A 15,196-nucleotide genomic window follows, 5' to 3' on the forward strand; every position below is an offset into this window, starting at 1 on the left:
AGGTTTAACAATGTTAATTACATGTACTGCACTTTTCTCTTATTATTATAACATAAATACATTTTCATTATCTGCTGAAATCATAATTTAATTTAACAGTGAAGCATCTCTGTGTAGATAGGCCTAATTAAAACACGAATTTTATTACGCCATACGGAAGGCAGTTTGATCAAAGACCTTATTATTACTATGCAAGGTCTTAGGGTTTGATATGCAATGATGTTACATAAATTTGAACACCTGACTGAATTGTTTAATTTCATTCACAAAATACAAATTTTATAGGCTACAACTATAGGTTATCTTACCTGTGGGAGGAGGACCAATGTCAGCTGTGTCTTATTTCGACCGTTACTCACAATGAGTGCTACACGAAAGCATTTTTATAGCTCGACAAACGCATTCTCGCTGTATTGTGTAACGGAACTAAAGCTGCATCTACACAGTTCAGTATTCCATTCGCGTATGCGTGCAATCTGGGAAGAATATTGAAAGAACCAAGTTCAAAAGGTACGTTCAATTAAGATGCATGAAGATGTTGTGTCTACATAGTGCACCGTTTTGAAAGTCGTCTTCACTGCGTAAATATATTAATTAATATTAAATATCAATCTTGCATTCATTGCTTTAAAGTTGAAAGAAAAGTTTAACCGTGTAGTTGCATCTCAATGTATTCATGATCATCAATTTACGGGGAAACAGTTGGCGACAACGACTAAACAAAAGAACAACCATACGATAAATTGATAGCGATAAATCTAGCTGCAAAAATTATCGTAAAGTGTGACTGTGATTGGTTGGAATTCAAAATTTCATTACACCTCATTAGTCGAAAATGGAATGACGTCATATAAACGAAATAGTCTACGTAACTGTGCGAAAGGTTCAGCAACCTAACCCGTCACAGAGGGACATTGGTGGCTGTGCATTTCGTCCTTCCCGCTCACTGAATGCACGTTATGCCCCGTCTTACTGTCACAAACTTTTTATTCCAAATCTCCAATGTAATTACAGCCAAACCAATGAAGATCAAATTTGTTGGTATTTTCTCTATAAAATCCCCCAACGTTACCTCTCTAACTTCTCTCATTTTCTAAAATATGCACTCCAAAACTGAACTAAAAATGGCATTTTTCTTAAAACTGTTCACAAAGACCACAATTAAATTACACTTCTATGTTTAAAGGAGTACTAAACTAAAAATCACATTCTGGTAAAATAACATGCATTTAATTAAATGGTTTTATTATTTTCAGTCTATAATTAGGGAGTAGTTCCTTTATATTACATATTTTTCTGTTTGTATTAACGTTTTCATCGCGCCTGTGACATCATCAGATACACTTTTACATTGTCCAATATATTAATCTCATTTTCAATGTGCATAAGCATAGTGTATGTACATCTAATATAAATAACAAAGGTTAAAAGTTAAAAGATACCAATTAAAACGTTTAAAATATATGCTACGAGTTTTCGCTTACATTTTTACACTTATTTTAACTTGTGTTTGTGATTGATCATGCAAAATTTGTATAAGTTATTGATTTTATTAGTGTGAGTGAAACCTCGTTTATAATTTTGATTAACAAGATATGAATTGTATAGACTATGTTGTATATTGTATCTATGTTCATTAATTAGTGTTTTAGTGTGGTATTGTTTTATGATTGAATATGAGAATACGAGAATAATACATGTATGTACCATTACACAATGTGTTTCATATCACCATTACTGTACATTCGATGCCCGCCCAAACCTCTATTTCCTCCACTTTTCAATCCCCCCCTCTACAATCTTGTCTTCACTTCCATTCTTCCATTGATCGATACATTCATCCATCCATCTTGGTAATTTATACATCCTATCGAAGTCTGCTGACGTGCATATTTCTGCTCGTCTCGATCCGACACCAGACGTACAATGTTTCATCAGGTACAAGAAGGAAGGAAAACTCTGCTTGTGGAACAGTTCTACTATGTGGTGCATTTCATCAACAGAACGGAGTAAAATGTGATGTTTTATTTTTAACCTTTAATAAATACAAACCGTAATAAAAAGCTACAAGTGTGTGGCATAATATTGGCGCAGCGCAAAAACACCACTTACAATAATAATCACTTAGTCTGCTATTGATTCCACAATGCCTCTTGGTGAACACAGATTTCTGCTGTGATCAAACAGTTGTTCAGTGAACTCTTCATCAAGTGTTTTGAACAATGTGGTACTCATTAAAAGCAAATTCTGTTTGTCTGAAACCTTTCAAAGCATTGCTCGCTTTTGTAATTTTGCTTGATAATCTTCAAACATACGAAGTATTTTTCACATGGTTTTAAATCAGTTGTGCAAAACATGTTTTTTTCCTAAATTATAGCCTTTATTCATTTTCTCTATGCATTAGGCTTAATGACCTGTTACGATCCCATTCCACCGTTTTAGCGAACGATCAAAAGATTTCACTCGTAGAAGATAACTTATAGTCAGCATTTGGCAAAGGAAGTTATTCTAGGTTCATAAGATCTCCGTTTGGTTCCATAATTCTTAATAAGACTATTTGCTAAAATTAGGTAGTTTTAGATCATATAAAAAGTAAATATTTTTGTATAATTCAGTGTCGCCAGCACTTCTACTTAAACACTTCATTTCATTAGTAATGATTCGGTAAGCTATCCATCACATTTACTACGTATGGCCCAATTTCCCTAATATAGGTTCATGACAATTGATTTCGCCAATAATTTCTAGCCTGCAAATCTAATATGATTTTGAACGAGATAGTGTTTGAAAATGTTATTAATAGAATTAATTCATAATTAAAGTATTCAGTCTTGCTGACACACCCTTTGGCAGTTCATAGCTCAAATGAAAATCCAGATTTTTAAAACACGAAATTTGTTCTAACGGTTTATTGTAAATACATACTTTATTATGAAGATTTTTTTTTTGCTATGAAATACATTATCTTAGTCTTATGAACTGGAATTTCCATCCAATATTCCCAAGAAATAAGTTCCAATTGAAAGGCTGAAAATTAAATGAAGTCCATCTTCAGAATTCGCCAATAATACATTTGCAAACATATATATGTTTAAAATGATATTATTACTCAAGTTGCCAGACCTTGTCGATTTATTTCCACATTTCTATTATATCAATAACTCATATAATAAACAAAAAATGAGTCAGACTAGTATCTATGCGAATCCCGCAGTTTATTGACTTCTAATCTGATTGTTTTCTACACGATTATTCATTAATAAAATCACATTAATAACGCTCGGGCTTTCAATTCAGTTTGGGCTAACTATCTTGTTAGGTTATTTCCGAGGTTTTTCCCAACTATAAGGTCGAATGTCAGGTAATGCATGACGAATTCTTGACCTTATCTCGTCAAATACAATCTCGCTATCTCCAATTCTATCGACGCTAAATAACCTAGCTGGATACATCGTCGTTAAATAAACAACTAAATAAATTGCATGTATAAAATAATGCGATTGGTTTTAATAATGACTACTAGGCCTATCCTAGATCATATATACCCAGATAGGTCGGCCTTACAGGCTTTGAGGTTAACAAATTTTGTCAGGTTTACTACGCTGCCATCTAGTTGTTACATAAGGAGTCACGTCATAATTCCCATTTGAATTGCATTAGCGACTGTACTGCCATCTCGTGTTCATTTGTGGCGGACGGGTGGCGATCCTGGCGGTTGTTCTCTTCAAAATGCTGCCGGTTTTAACATAGCGATGAGTTATCTGTTACATATATGATCTAGGCTACTATCAATGATCTGCGTGGTAAAGTCCAGCCAGGGGCAGTGTACTTTGAAAAAAGTTACTTGTTATTACCTGTCTTCCCTCTTAAAGGGTCTGCTCTACGTACAAAAATTGCCCTAAAATTAAAATTTAGTGTTTCTTTTATTAATTTAGTGCCCCGAGCTGCAGTTCAGTACGTCCACAGTTAATAGTGTAATAGCTAAGTAAGATGTCAAAACGTGTGCATTTCAATTTCATAGAAAATGCTGATTTATTTAAACATTTCAGTAATAACATAATAGCGTGTCCTTGTACAAAATTTTGTTACAACTACAGAGCAGCACAAAAAATGTATACACTGTTTGTTCACCAATAACTTTGGAACAAATCGAGATAAAATTCTCATTTTCGGGGAAACTATAGCTTAATGTTGTTAGTTGGCAGTGACCAGATGAGCGGGTAGGTGCAGTGTGAAAACAAAATAGCGGATACGAGGTTGTCGTTCGAACAACGGAAAGCGATTTGTAAAAGTGATATTTTGAGTTTGAAAACATTAGCGGGGTACGGCGACAATGGCGGAAAGAGTTTCAAATATTACCGCCGACACGTCTAACAACTGCGCGTATTTGGCACAATTCGGAGCCAGTGGTATTGTTGATGAGGTGCATAAAGGACATTCCGGACGATCTGTAACAGCAACAACTGCAGCAACCATCGCACCACAGAAGTCTGTGAAACAGTTTTCACGTGAAACCGGAGTCAGTCTATCAACTGTAACTTATAGCGAATTTTGAAGACTGCAAAGTGGAAGGTGTATATTGCTAGACTGCTGCTTGCAATGAATGAGGACGACCCTGATCGACGAATTGAGTACTGTGAGTGGTTTGAAAACATGGGGAGTTTGTATAGAACGTTATCTGGTCTGAAGAGGCACAATTCAAACTAAATGGTACAGCTTTAAACCGCCATAATTGCGTGCACTGGACCCCCGAAAATCCGCACGTCCATCAGGATAATTTACCGGGCCGTCTATTTACCGGGAATCAATGTGTGGTGTGGTTTGTCCACAGGGTTTGATTGGGCCTTTCTTCTTTGAAGCCACAGTTACCCGTGTGGTATATCTCGAGATGCTTCAGACAACAATATTGTACCTCCCATCCGAGAGCTGTATGGAGACGAGAGATTTTATCTGCAACAAGATGGACCCCAGCCCACTACCATCGAGATGTCAGAGCGTATCTGGATGAAACTCTATCCGAACGATGGATAGGTCGAAGAGGTGTTGTGGAATAACCAGCACGGTCTCCAGACCTAACATCAATTTCTGCCTATTAGGGACTCTAAATGATCGCCAGCTATGAGAACAAATCTAAATTTAACGTCATGTGCAGCTATCACACTGGACAAGTTACAGAACATAGTTCGTGGAGCAGTTCGGAGACATCAACAGTGTTTGAATGCAAATGGTGGCCACTTCGAATACCTACATTAAGCTACAATTTCTCCTAAAACGAGAATTTTATCTCAATTTGTTTCAAAGTGAACAAACAGTCTATACATTTTTTGGCTACTCTGTATATAATATGATTACAAGGAAACTGTTCATGAGCTAATGTCGACAGCTGCTCTCAAACTGCGCACGCAGGTCTCCATAGCATTTAGACAAAATCTAAGGAAGAAAAAATTCGATATGAACACATTAATATTTTCCTTATTAGTGTGAAAACAGTAATTCATTATAAAAATAATTACGATACCACTGTTAAAATTATATTTTATTTTGTGAGTAGCGATATTTGCGAAATGAGACTGCGCCCTGAGTGTAGCAAACCTACGGAAAAAAAATTAGAAAATTAGACTTTTATAATGATTTAAAAATTCTTAAATACCCATTCCCATATGATCTATTATTACTGTCCATAATATTCCTCGACTTTCATGCTCTACCGAAACATGATGCTTGCTGATTGTAGAGGAGACTTGTTATATCTAAGTAGACAAAGATTCGCTTTCTCCTATATCGACGGAGCAGTGTACCCGCATTCGCATTAGAGTTGAAGAAAAACACAGAGAAAAACTTAGCGCAATTATTGGAACTAGCACCCGAATGCAGACTCGAAGCATGAACTGTAGTTTGTTAACCTAGTCCACACCAGTAATATATTGCAATTAAAGTTTTCGTTTAAATACTGTATTTCCACCACATACAATACGAGTATACGCTGTAAATAGCTCTCCACGTCAAAGTGATTGATGTTCACTATCAGCTCATCTTCTATTCAAATCAATTTTTATCTACTATACTATGTATTACGTTATCTATTCCGATATGTTTACTTTATACGAAGTGGTTTGTGGTGGCACTTGAACTTGACATCAATGTATAGGATCATATTGATGTACCGCTGTTAATTAATTTAGTCCACATACTCTTTAATTTTCAATATTCCTTTGTTCACATATTACAACATTATTCTTTTATGTTATAAATGTCTGAATTATAATCATGAGCAGTAAATAAATTGTAATGAATTTACGTAATAATAATAATAATAATAATAATAATAATAATAATAATAATATGATGGGCAGGGCTTGTAGCACGTATGGGCGAATCCAGAATTGCATATAGAGTGTTAGTTGGGAGGCAGGAGGGAAAAAGACCTTTGGGGAGGCCGACACGTAGATGGGAAGATAATATTAAAATGGATTTGAGGGAGGTGGGATATGATGGTAGAGACTGGATTAATCTTGCTCAGAATAGGGACCAATGGCGGATTTATGTGAGGGCGGCAATGAACCTCCGGTTCCTTAAAAGCCAGTAAGTAATAATAATAATAATAATAATAATAATAATAATAATAATAATAATAATAATAATAATAATAATAAAAATTTTATTATTTACTGTATTTATTCATTTATTTATTTACACATACAAAGTTTTAAGATAACCGAAGAAACTAATTAATAACGCTCAATAATTAATTAATAAGCTACAAATTACATAACATGAATAAAATGTTTCATGCAGTACAAGGGATTTCATACATCTCCTATCACTTTATTTTTTGTAATATTAGTTTACTATTAGGTCATTTAACGTCAATTAAATTTATGAAATGGTATTTGGAGGGATAAAGCCGAAGATTAGCCCATGTGATTACCTGAAATTCGCCTTATATATTTATTTATTTGTAATTCATTACTAACTCTCTAGAATCTCTTACTGCTTTCTGGTCGAGGCTATACGTGGCGTCACTTATAAAAAATGCAACGTTAAAACGTGTGTTCAAAGTTCTGCCCAGTGATAGTCCTAATAGGCCTATATTGTTCTTTATTTGAAGATTACTTAATTTTATTCCTAACCCAGCACACTCGCATTCATACAAATTTTAAGACTTTATACGAGGCATGCCCTGCACATTGTGCAGTTGCGCACATTGTGCAGTAGTCTCTGTGCGATGCACACTTTCTATTCCCCTATCTGGAGGAAGTGAATCGCCTTGGAACGCGACAGGGCTATACAGACCTGCAACAGCATATCAGCTTTTGTTTCAGTAACGCAGTTTCAGTACGGGTACTGATTTGGCTGTGTCTGTGAATAAGTTATGATAAATAAAGCGAGGAGTTCACAGATAACGAAGAAGAGAAACTACGAATCATATAACTTAATTATTATAATGTTTTCCTCAGCCAACAATAATTATTTTAAAATGAAAGGCTTTCAACAGCTCATGTCGAGGTAATAGTGTTGTGATAGTTTAGATCACACTAGTAAAGTTAATCAGTACTCTCACGGTAAAACGAATTTAACAGTGACGTTATTTTGGAGTCTGTACTAACAGCCATCAAAGATTAGACGACTTACGACTTTCATTTCATAAGTTGGTAAGTGATGAGAATATAGTAAAGAATAGGCCTACATGTAAGGCTCATGAGGTTGTAAGGAGCGAAGGAAGTAACTATTTGCAAGGCGGAAAAATTTTCTGGAAAAATATATAATGGCAAATTTTCCATCTCACGTCACTTACATAAATAAATTTTTAAACCTGACACAAATAGAATATCGTCCCTTCACTACACTTTTAATTTTTTTTCACTAACGCTCCCAACTTGTCGATACTTGCTCTCAACGTTTTCCAAATAAACTATATGTGAATTTAAATTCTAAGTTTAATTTATATTATTTGTTGATATTAATGTTAATTTACGTTGACATACAGCAAGGAAATTATTTTAGTGTAAAAACTTCACAATGTCCTACTGGATGTAATTAATTGGGAGTATATTTTCTTCAACATTTGTGTACCAATGCACCCAATAAATAATAATGCTTGACGAACAAAGAAAGAGTAGAGTCTAGCCTATTACTTTAAAATAATTAGTACCTACTACGTAAAATGAAATACTTGTTTTTTTTTTTTTTTTGTTCTTTTGAAATTACTGCAATATTCTTTTTCTTCAAATACTATATAAAAATCATATTAATAAATTATGCTTTACAAACCACTATACTTTGTCAAGTATAAGTGAGTAAACCTAAAGTTTCTTGTATTACAATTGTCAAATATAGACACTGATAATAACCGTGTTTTTTTTTTCCTTCTGCTAAGTGTGTTTATAATGTCCAAAAGCCTATTTAATCCAACTCTAGAAGCGCAGAATAGATTACTGTACACCCCTCCAGCTAAGAACTGGTAAGAGCAACGCTTGAATGATGCAGTCCGCACAGACCGGCGATCCGCGCACATAACTGCACTTTTAGAGTCTGATTTCTGGCATGCTGCTTTACACCCTCAGGAAACTGCTCTTCTTCAAGGAACTTTCCCCAGAGAATTGAGCCGCAGAAACAAACCCGGGACCACCATATCTGGAAGCCAACATGCTGACCACCAGACCAAGGAGACAGCCCGCCATATTGTTGAGAATTATAGAAAAAAATTCAACCAGATAAGCATTACAAGTGAGTGTCAAACCCACGCCAGAATAGATGAAATATGCTCCATTCAGGAGCAGGAATAAGCACGATAATGATGTCCTTTATAAAGAAAATCGAAAACATAATGTGTATGTCTTTGGCAAAGATGGTTCAAATATCTCTGGATTAGGTCGTGTTCCTTTTTGACTTTGTCTGCCTAGATATCGCCTTCTATGATGTGGTGGTACGTCTTTTGTGTGCGAGGCAGAGAGAGTGTTGATGAAGAGCCCCAACAAAATCGATTACCTCACAGGCCTCAGTGCTTCTCGGCGATAGCACCCATGTCGAACGTATCAAAGAACGTGATTTCAGCGCCTGAAAGGTGTTCCGGGTTCTCATTTCTCGATTTCTCTAGATTAGACGCCTGCAGAGATAGGAAGGAGAAATAAACCGACAATTCTGATAAAGCTGCTAAGACTGCTGTCGATAACATCTGTAATCACACGTGTAACTCACAAAGCTATTATAATGAACTGTTGGCATAGCGCTGGTTTCAAATCCCGACGATGGAGGTACTGTACCTATTTGTGGTGGACAAAGCAAAAGTTATTGGGGGCTTTCTCAGTTTTGTCCTAAGATTGCTAGATAGCAGTGGTGGCGGGCTCCAAAATACACAGTTACATCACATGTAATTAGCTTATAAAAAATATTTATAAGAAAATGGCAGTAGGCCCGCCAACACTTTTATTTAAATATCCTAATCTTGTCAATTCTAATAGTTCTAGCATTATATTTAAAAAGTTTTGTATGGATTTCATAAAAATTGAAAAATTATAAATTTAAATTGATATATTTTTATTGCGTAGTAGACATAAGACAAATTGTGTGTGTGTGTATATTTTTTTTTCTAAATTATAGACATCAGCTCAAAGAAATTGAGTGACCACAAGGGTCCTGAATACAATAAACATGTACGATATAATGTGATATGATAATTAAAGAAAAAAGAAAGTTAATTGTTTAAGGCAAATATAAGTGGATTAATTGAAATAGAGATGATGTAATATTTGAAGAGAATCCTTGATAATATTTATAAGGACAGACATTATATAATCAAAAGGAATGTGAAGTTCCTTAAGATAATTCCATGCGAATTTGGAAATAGAACCTCTACTGCCAAACAGCAAACCAATGACATACCATTGCTTAAGAGGGACGTTGTACTTTTGAGAAAGATAAGGCAGACAAGGTTCATATATGGACTTCTTCTCAATATCAACTTCGGTGGCCTGATTTAGGTTTCTTTCGAAACGGATAGTAGGGTCAAGAACAAGAGTCCGTTTTAAGTGTCCGTTAATAGCAATAATGTATGCCCGTCTGAAAAAAACCATCTGATGATACACAATGTACTTCCTCATGAATCTCCCAATTTAAAGTTTTTAACGATGTCGCCAAAGCATGTCGTACACGATGATGTCTAGCATTGATCAGCAGCTCGCCTTTGGGGCATTGTCCAAGCACGTGTCCAAGTGTTTCAAGCTCGCTACAGTCTGGATGACGGCAGCGGGTTGTGCTTAGAGTTCTGCCCGGTATTGCGCGAACCGCCGAAATATTGCTTGACATTTTTAAAGCATTGGTCCATTCTGAGGAAGATAGGCCCTTTCGATTGCTTACCCATGAGTTAGCCTTGGTGAGATCACTATAAACAATAACCCCTTTACCACTCAAGTTATGGTTTGTCCGAGTTTGGAATGAGTCATTTCTTAAGTGTTTACGAATTTTACGACCTGACCAGTTGATAGCAGCAATAGTTGTGATATTCAATTTTGACAGAGCAGAAACTTTTTCGCTTACAAGGTCCCTAACATTGTGGAGATGGCAGTCATCAACACGAAGAAGAGTATTACAGATATTTGTGTGTTGTACATAAGCTTCCCAAGATGCTTTCATTAACGAAAGACCGCGACATTTTTTATGGGAGTAGAGCATTCCGTCAGGGCAGTCATGAGGAAGGCCAATAAGCTCTTTGCATGCTCTTCTGGTAACTTTATCTAAGTCATTAAGAAATTTGGTTGTGATTTGGTAGAGTGGAGCACACTGTAAGGAATAAGTAAGAGTGGGCCAGAGATATTGATTCATAATCGTGACCTTCTGATCAGGTTTCAATAAAGGGGAGAAACAGAGTTTAGAAATATTTTTACTGAATGTGGTAAAAACTGCACATTCATCAAAAACGATTTCATCATTATACTTCTTAATTTCAATTCAGGAATCCGCCACTGAGCACGAATTCTAATCTTTCAGGGGCAAGCTAAAGTTTTTCTGTTTATTTATATTTTATGTTACAATTATTAGCAAAATAAATAAATAATTAAATAAATAAATAAATAAATAAATAAATAAATAAATAAATAAATAAATATAGAAGCTCGGCAATGACAAAGAAATATAAAAAAATTCAAATAAATGAAATGTTTTTCCTCGGGAGAAATATAGGTGTAGAAATTAAAATATCTTAACGCTAACGAACGCATCACTCAGGGCCTGTACTACGATCGCCTGTTAAAGCTCCAGATTCGTATACTCCAGTTTAGCAATCTGGAAGTTGAATATTTTGTTCTGTACTACCAGCGGATTTTAACTGCAGGATTGTTATCCGGAAGATATAGTAACATTTTTATTACGTTGGCAATGAAGTTACTGAAAATGTAGTGAAATTTATTGCGTTGGTATACCTTTCCCCGCGTATTTCATGTTTATGTTCCGTGTTTATATGGTACTATTTATTTTGAGGTTTTATTGTAAGCATTATTGTTATTATTTATTATAATACTGAAGCTACAGCCAAGAAAATAACAGAGTGAAGAACAGAAAATTACACATACTGTATGAAGAAACTTTACATGGAAGCAAAAGGTAAGATTTTAAAGGTTATGTTTCTTTTCGAATAGTAATAATTCCTACCATATGATAGTATTTTGGTTTTAATTAGTAGGCCTAAAGAGAACAGGTGCGGGTTCCAGCAAAAGTGCGTTTTTCTCCATAATCATTGTTTTATTCATGTGTAACTGCACAAGAAATGTAGGTGGCAATTAATTTTGTATTGTAATTAATATTAGGTGTGCTTTCAGTTTGTTGTATAGCCTACATTATTAGTGAATAGGGCCTATTTCGGTAATCTTTTAGAAATAGTGTACTTCACGGCTTCAAATCATGGGTCGAAGGCACAATAACTCGTTTAAAAAGAAAAGTTCACTGATACTGATAATAATGAATGATGTCTTTGGCCTGGGATTTCTAACCAACATTAGTACAGCAAGGTACACTGTTCCTAGCAAATTACCAATATTTCAGTATGTTAGGCCTACGTATTTTACTGTTAGTAAATGGGCGGATATTTTGTAGTAGGCCTATAATACCATTCGATCACAGATAGGGCCTGACATTTTTTAAAAGAACAGCATGAGGTGGAGAGACGTTTCCACTAAAATGCAATATCTGTTGCTGCTACCAGTTAGACTATAATCACTCACTGTAATGCACATTCAACACCTCGTAAAATAACACAGAAACAGCAGATATTAAGTTTTTTCCAAAGTTTCTATGTACAGTATAGTCATATGTTTGATATTGTACTGACAATCGGCCATTAAAAGCTTTTGCTTATTTAGGTATAGAAACTTAGATAAGGGAAAAAGAGAAATACAGTATATTTTCTAATGTTGTAGGTTGCATATGGAATTAACCTAGTTTTACTTCCTTTTTAGTAATATAGAATGAAGCATGGGAAGAATATAGTAACATCAGCACAAATACAAGGACCTGAAAACAGCTGAGAAGCAAATTTGAATTCTTGGAAAAGAACACAAAGAAAATTGCTGCTGCAGAGAGACAATGCAGGCTACAAACAATTGGAGCCCCTCCAACTGAAGCAAAACCAAATCCAAACTTAGCCAAGGTAAGTGATTTAATTCTCCTATCAATTGAGTGATTTCTCAGTGATTTTGATTCATATTCAATGCATAAGTTCACTTATATGTTAAGTTATACAATTATTAAATAATAAGCAGAGGAAATTTTATAACACAAGTTTGAATTCTTTTTATTTATTTATTTATTCATTCATTCACTCATTTATTTATTTACTTACTTTTGTTACAGCCGAAGTAGTAACTAAACCAAGTTCCACTGATACCAGTGCAGCTAATAACACGAATGAGGTTAGTGTGTAAGGAATTAAGAGCCAGAAGAAGAGATGATGAGCTTTAGAGATAAAAAAAATATTAGATTCTTGAAAATTGTTATACAAATTTAATTTAATGTCGGTATTACATTATAATACTATTATTTCTTTTTTATTTACAGTACTATTCAGGTTCACAGTGCAATTCTTTAGTTTTTGAAGTGAAACTGGACATCCCAACAATATCTCCGGGTAATTTGATTAATACTACAAAAGTTCTTTCACATTCTACGCATGATGCTTACTTTTCCAATCTGAAATAGCTGTAACATGTAAACATATATTCAGCCAACATGTTGAAAATAAAACTAACACACATACTATATGAAATCTGCAGCAAGCAGTAGATAAATTAGATGCAAAAGTTAAACAAAAAATGTTAAAATATAAATTGTACATAATGATGAAATGGTCACAAGAAATGGATGTCATAAAAACTAAACATCATTGTATTATAATATTATGTGGGATTTGAGTGGGAATTTGAAATTTATAAATGTAGGCCTAAAAATAGAGAGTACACTAAACTGAAGAATTTATTTTGAGATTTCTCTGTAATGGGTTTGTAATCAGATTAGGCCACATTATGTTAAGTTGTATTTAAATTTTACCGTGAGGATACTCACTTTGAAATTTGTGAATGATTTCTTGTGTACAGAAAAACTGAAAAATATCTTTTAATAAGGTAAAACAGAAACTGACTACACTCTATTTACAATAGAACTATTTGCTTGGTTTTTTCTCTCTCTTTTTTATTGCAGCTTCACTTTCTTGTTGTTAAAAATGAATTTGGATTAATAGCACGTTAGAAAATACAATACTGTTACAGCTACTGACTTTGAAGTGTCCACACATTTATGATAAAACATAATCTTTCTCCAGAATTAAATATCTTAAGAATTAATTCCACTCTTAAAATATTACAGAGTCAGCTGGTGCAGCAGATGAAGGTCTTCCACTGTACGGGTGTCTACACAGTGTAATGAAAGTAAGTTTTAAGTGAAATTACTGGTTTATTCAGTGTAGGTAGTGTAGGCTAAACCCAGAAAGGTCTGAATATAAGCATATATCCCTCTCTTAAATATTTCAGCTGATAATGGGATAATAGCTGATCGAGTTACATCCCAAGGATGCTTAAAAAAAAAAAGAAAGAAAGAAAGAAAAAGCAAGCCTCTGAGGAATGCATTAGCCACATTGAAAAATCTTTCTCCATCTGTGAACTGTAAGTTTAATGTTGACTTAATTATACTTGAGATGTTAGAAATGCATGAACTTCAGTACAGTGATTTCTTTAAAAAATACATTAGTTGAAAGTTGGATGCTAACATTATAACAAAGAATGATTTGAAATAAAAGTAAGTTATGTCCCCTCATGTTTGGAAAGAGATGGGGTTTGGAATATCAAAAGTAACATTTGGAGTTTTTACATTACTTTTTCCTCCTCTTTAATGGGTGGTCCATCTACAAGGACATTTTCAATTAGTGGCAGAAAGTAAATGCTACAATAATCTTTATGTTTTAACAAAAAATATGTTTAATTTTGTTGACCAGATTTGTTTGACCTGGATGACTGGGAGATTACTTCTTCTCATCCTTCTAATGGAGTGATAATCTCTTGCAGCTGTTCTTGATCCCTGCGGTCTCTGGCCTCTGCTTTATCTGCTAGTCTTCAGGATTAGTTCGAGTCAGGTGATAATTATAAGCTAATCTAAGGTTTCTGGTTTGGGTTCGGGTCTGGTTCAGATCAAACCGAGACGGGCTGGGCCTAAGAATTATGGCCCGTGCAGATCTCTAACAAATGGGGCTTATAGCTGAAGTTGGCTCTGCCACAGTTTTCCAAGTTTTATGTATTTGCATATGTATTTGTGTTGTGTTTAATTACAGTTACTATGTACTCTTATGTATTAGCCTGTATATTATTAATTTGTAAATATGACATGTACCATAGCATATATAATGAGACAGTGGATGTAATAAATGATTATGCTTATTGTGTCTCCTGAAAAATGTCGTGTTTTGTTCACACAAAATAAATAAATAAATTTTAAATTTAATTGCAGCTATAGTGCATCTCTCTTGTTTTAAGTACATATTCACAGAGTACGTGAATACAATTGAAGCATCAGCTGGAACAACGTTGTAAGTTACAACATTTTCATTCGGTGTGTTTCCGTGTAATAATGTTGTATGTCATGTTACCTTGCTATACTCCTTGGCTTGCAACTGTCCATCAATGCGGTACGTGAAATTTGTCCACTCAAAAGTTTGCTA

The 15,196-nt window shown here is 34.5% G+C and overlaps 1 protein-coding gene and 1 long non-coding RNA gene across 6 annotated transcripts in view; one reads left to right on the forward strand and one right to left on the reverse strand.

The window, feature by feature from the left end:
* The window catches only part of LOC138705604 (RYamide receptor-like), a 299,486-nt gene that overhangs the window by 206,773 nt on the left and 77,517 nt on the right, over positions 1-15,196 (reverse strand). The gene's annotated exons all lie outside the window — the stretch shown is intronic.
* On the forward strand, positions 11,241-14,984 carry LOC138706321 (uncharacterized). 5 transcript variants are annotated; one of them, XR_011333958.1, is made up of 7 exons: positions 11,241-11,598; positions 12,450-12,640; positions 12,844-12,902; positions 13,048-13,117; positions 13,852-13,913; positions 14,016-14,147; positions 14,477-14,984. It is a non-coding gene; the product is annotated as an uncharacterized lncRNA (long non-coding RNA). The 5 variants fall into 5 exon arrangements; XR_011333960.1 differs by lacking the exon at positions 11,241-11,598 and adding an exon at positions 11,664-11,763; XR_011333957.1 differs by lacking the exon at positions 11,241-11,598 and having other exon boundaries at positions 12,133-12,640.

Source organism: Periplaneta americana, chromosome 9 (assembly GCF_040183065.1).
Source record: "Periplaneta americana isolate PAMFEO1 chromosome 9, P.americana_PAMFEO1_priV1, whole genome shotgun sequence".
NCBI classification, from domain to species: Eukaryota; Metazoa; Arthropoda; class Insecta; order Blattodea; family Blattidae; genus Periplaneta; species Periplaneta americana.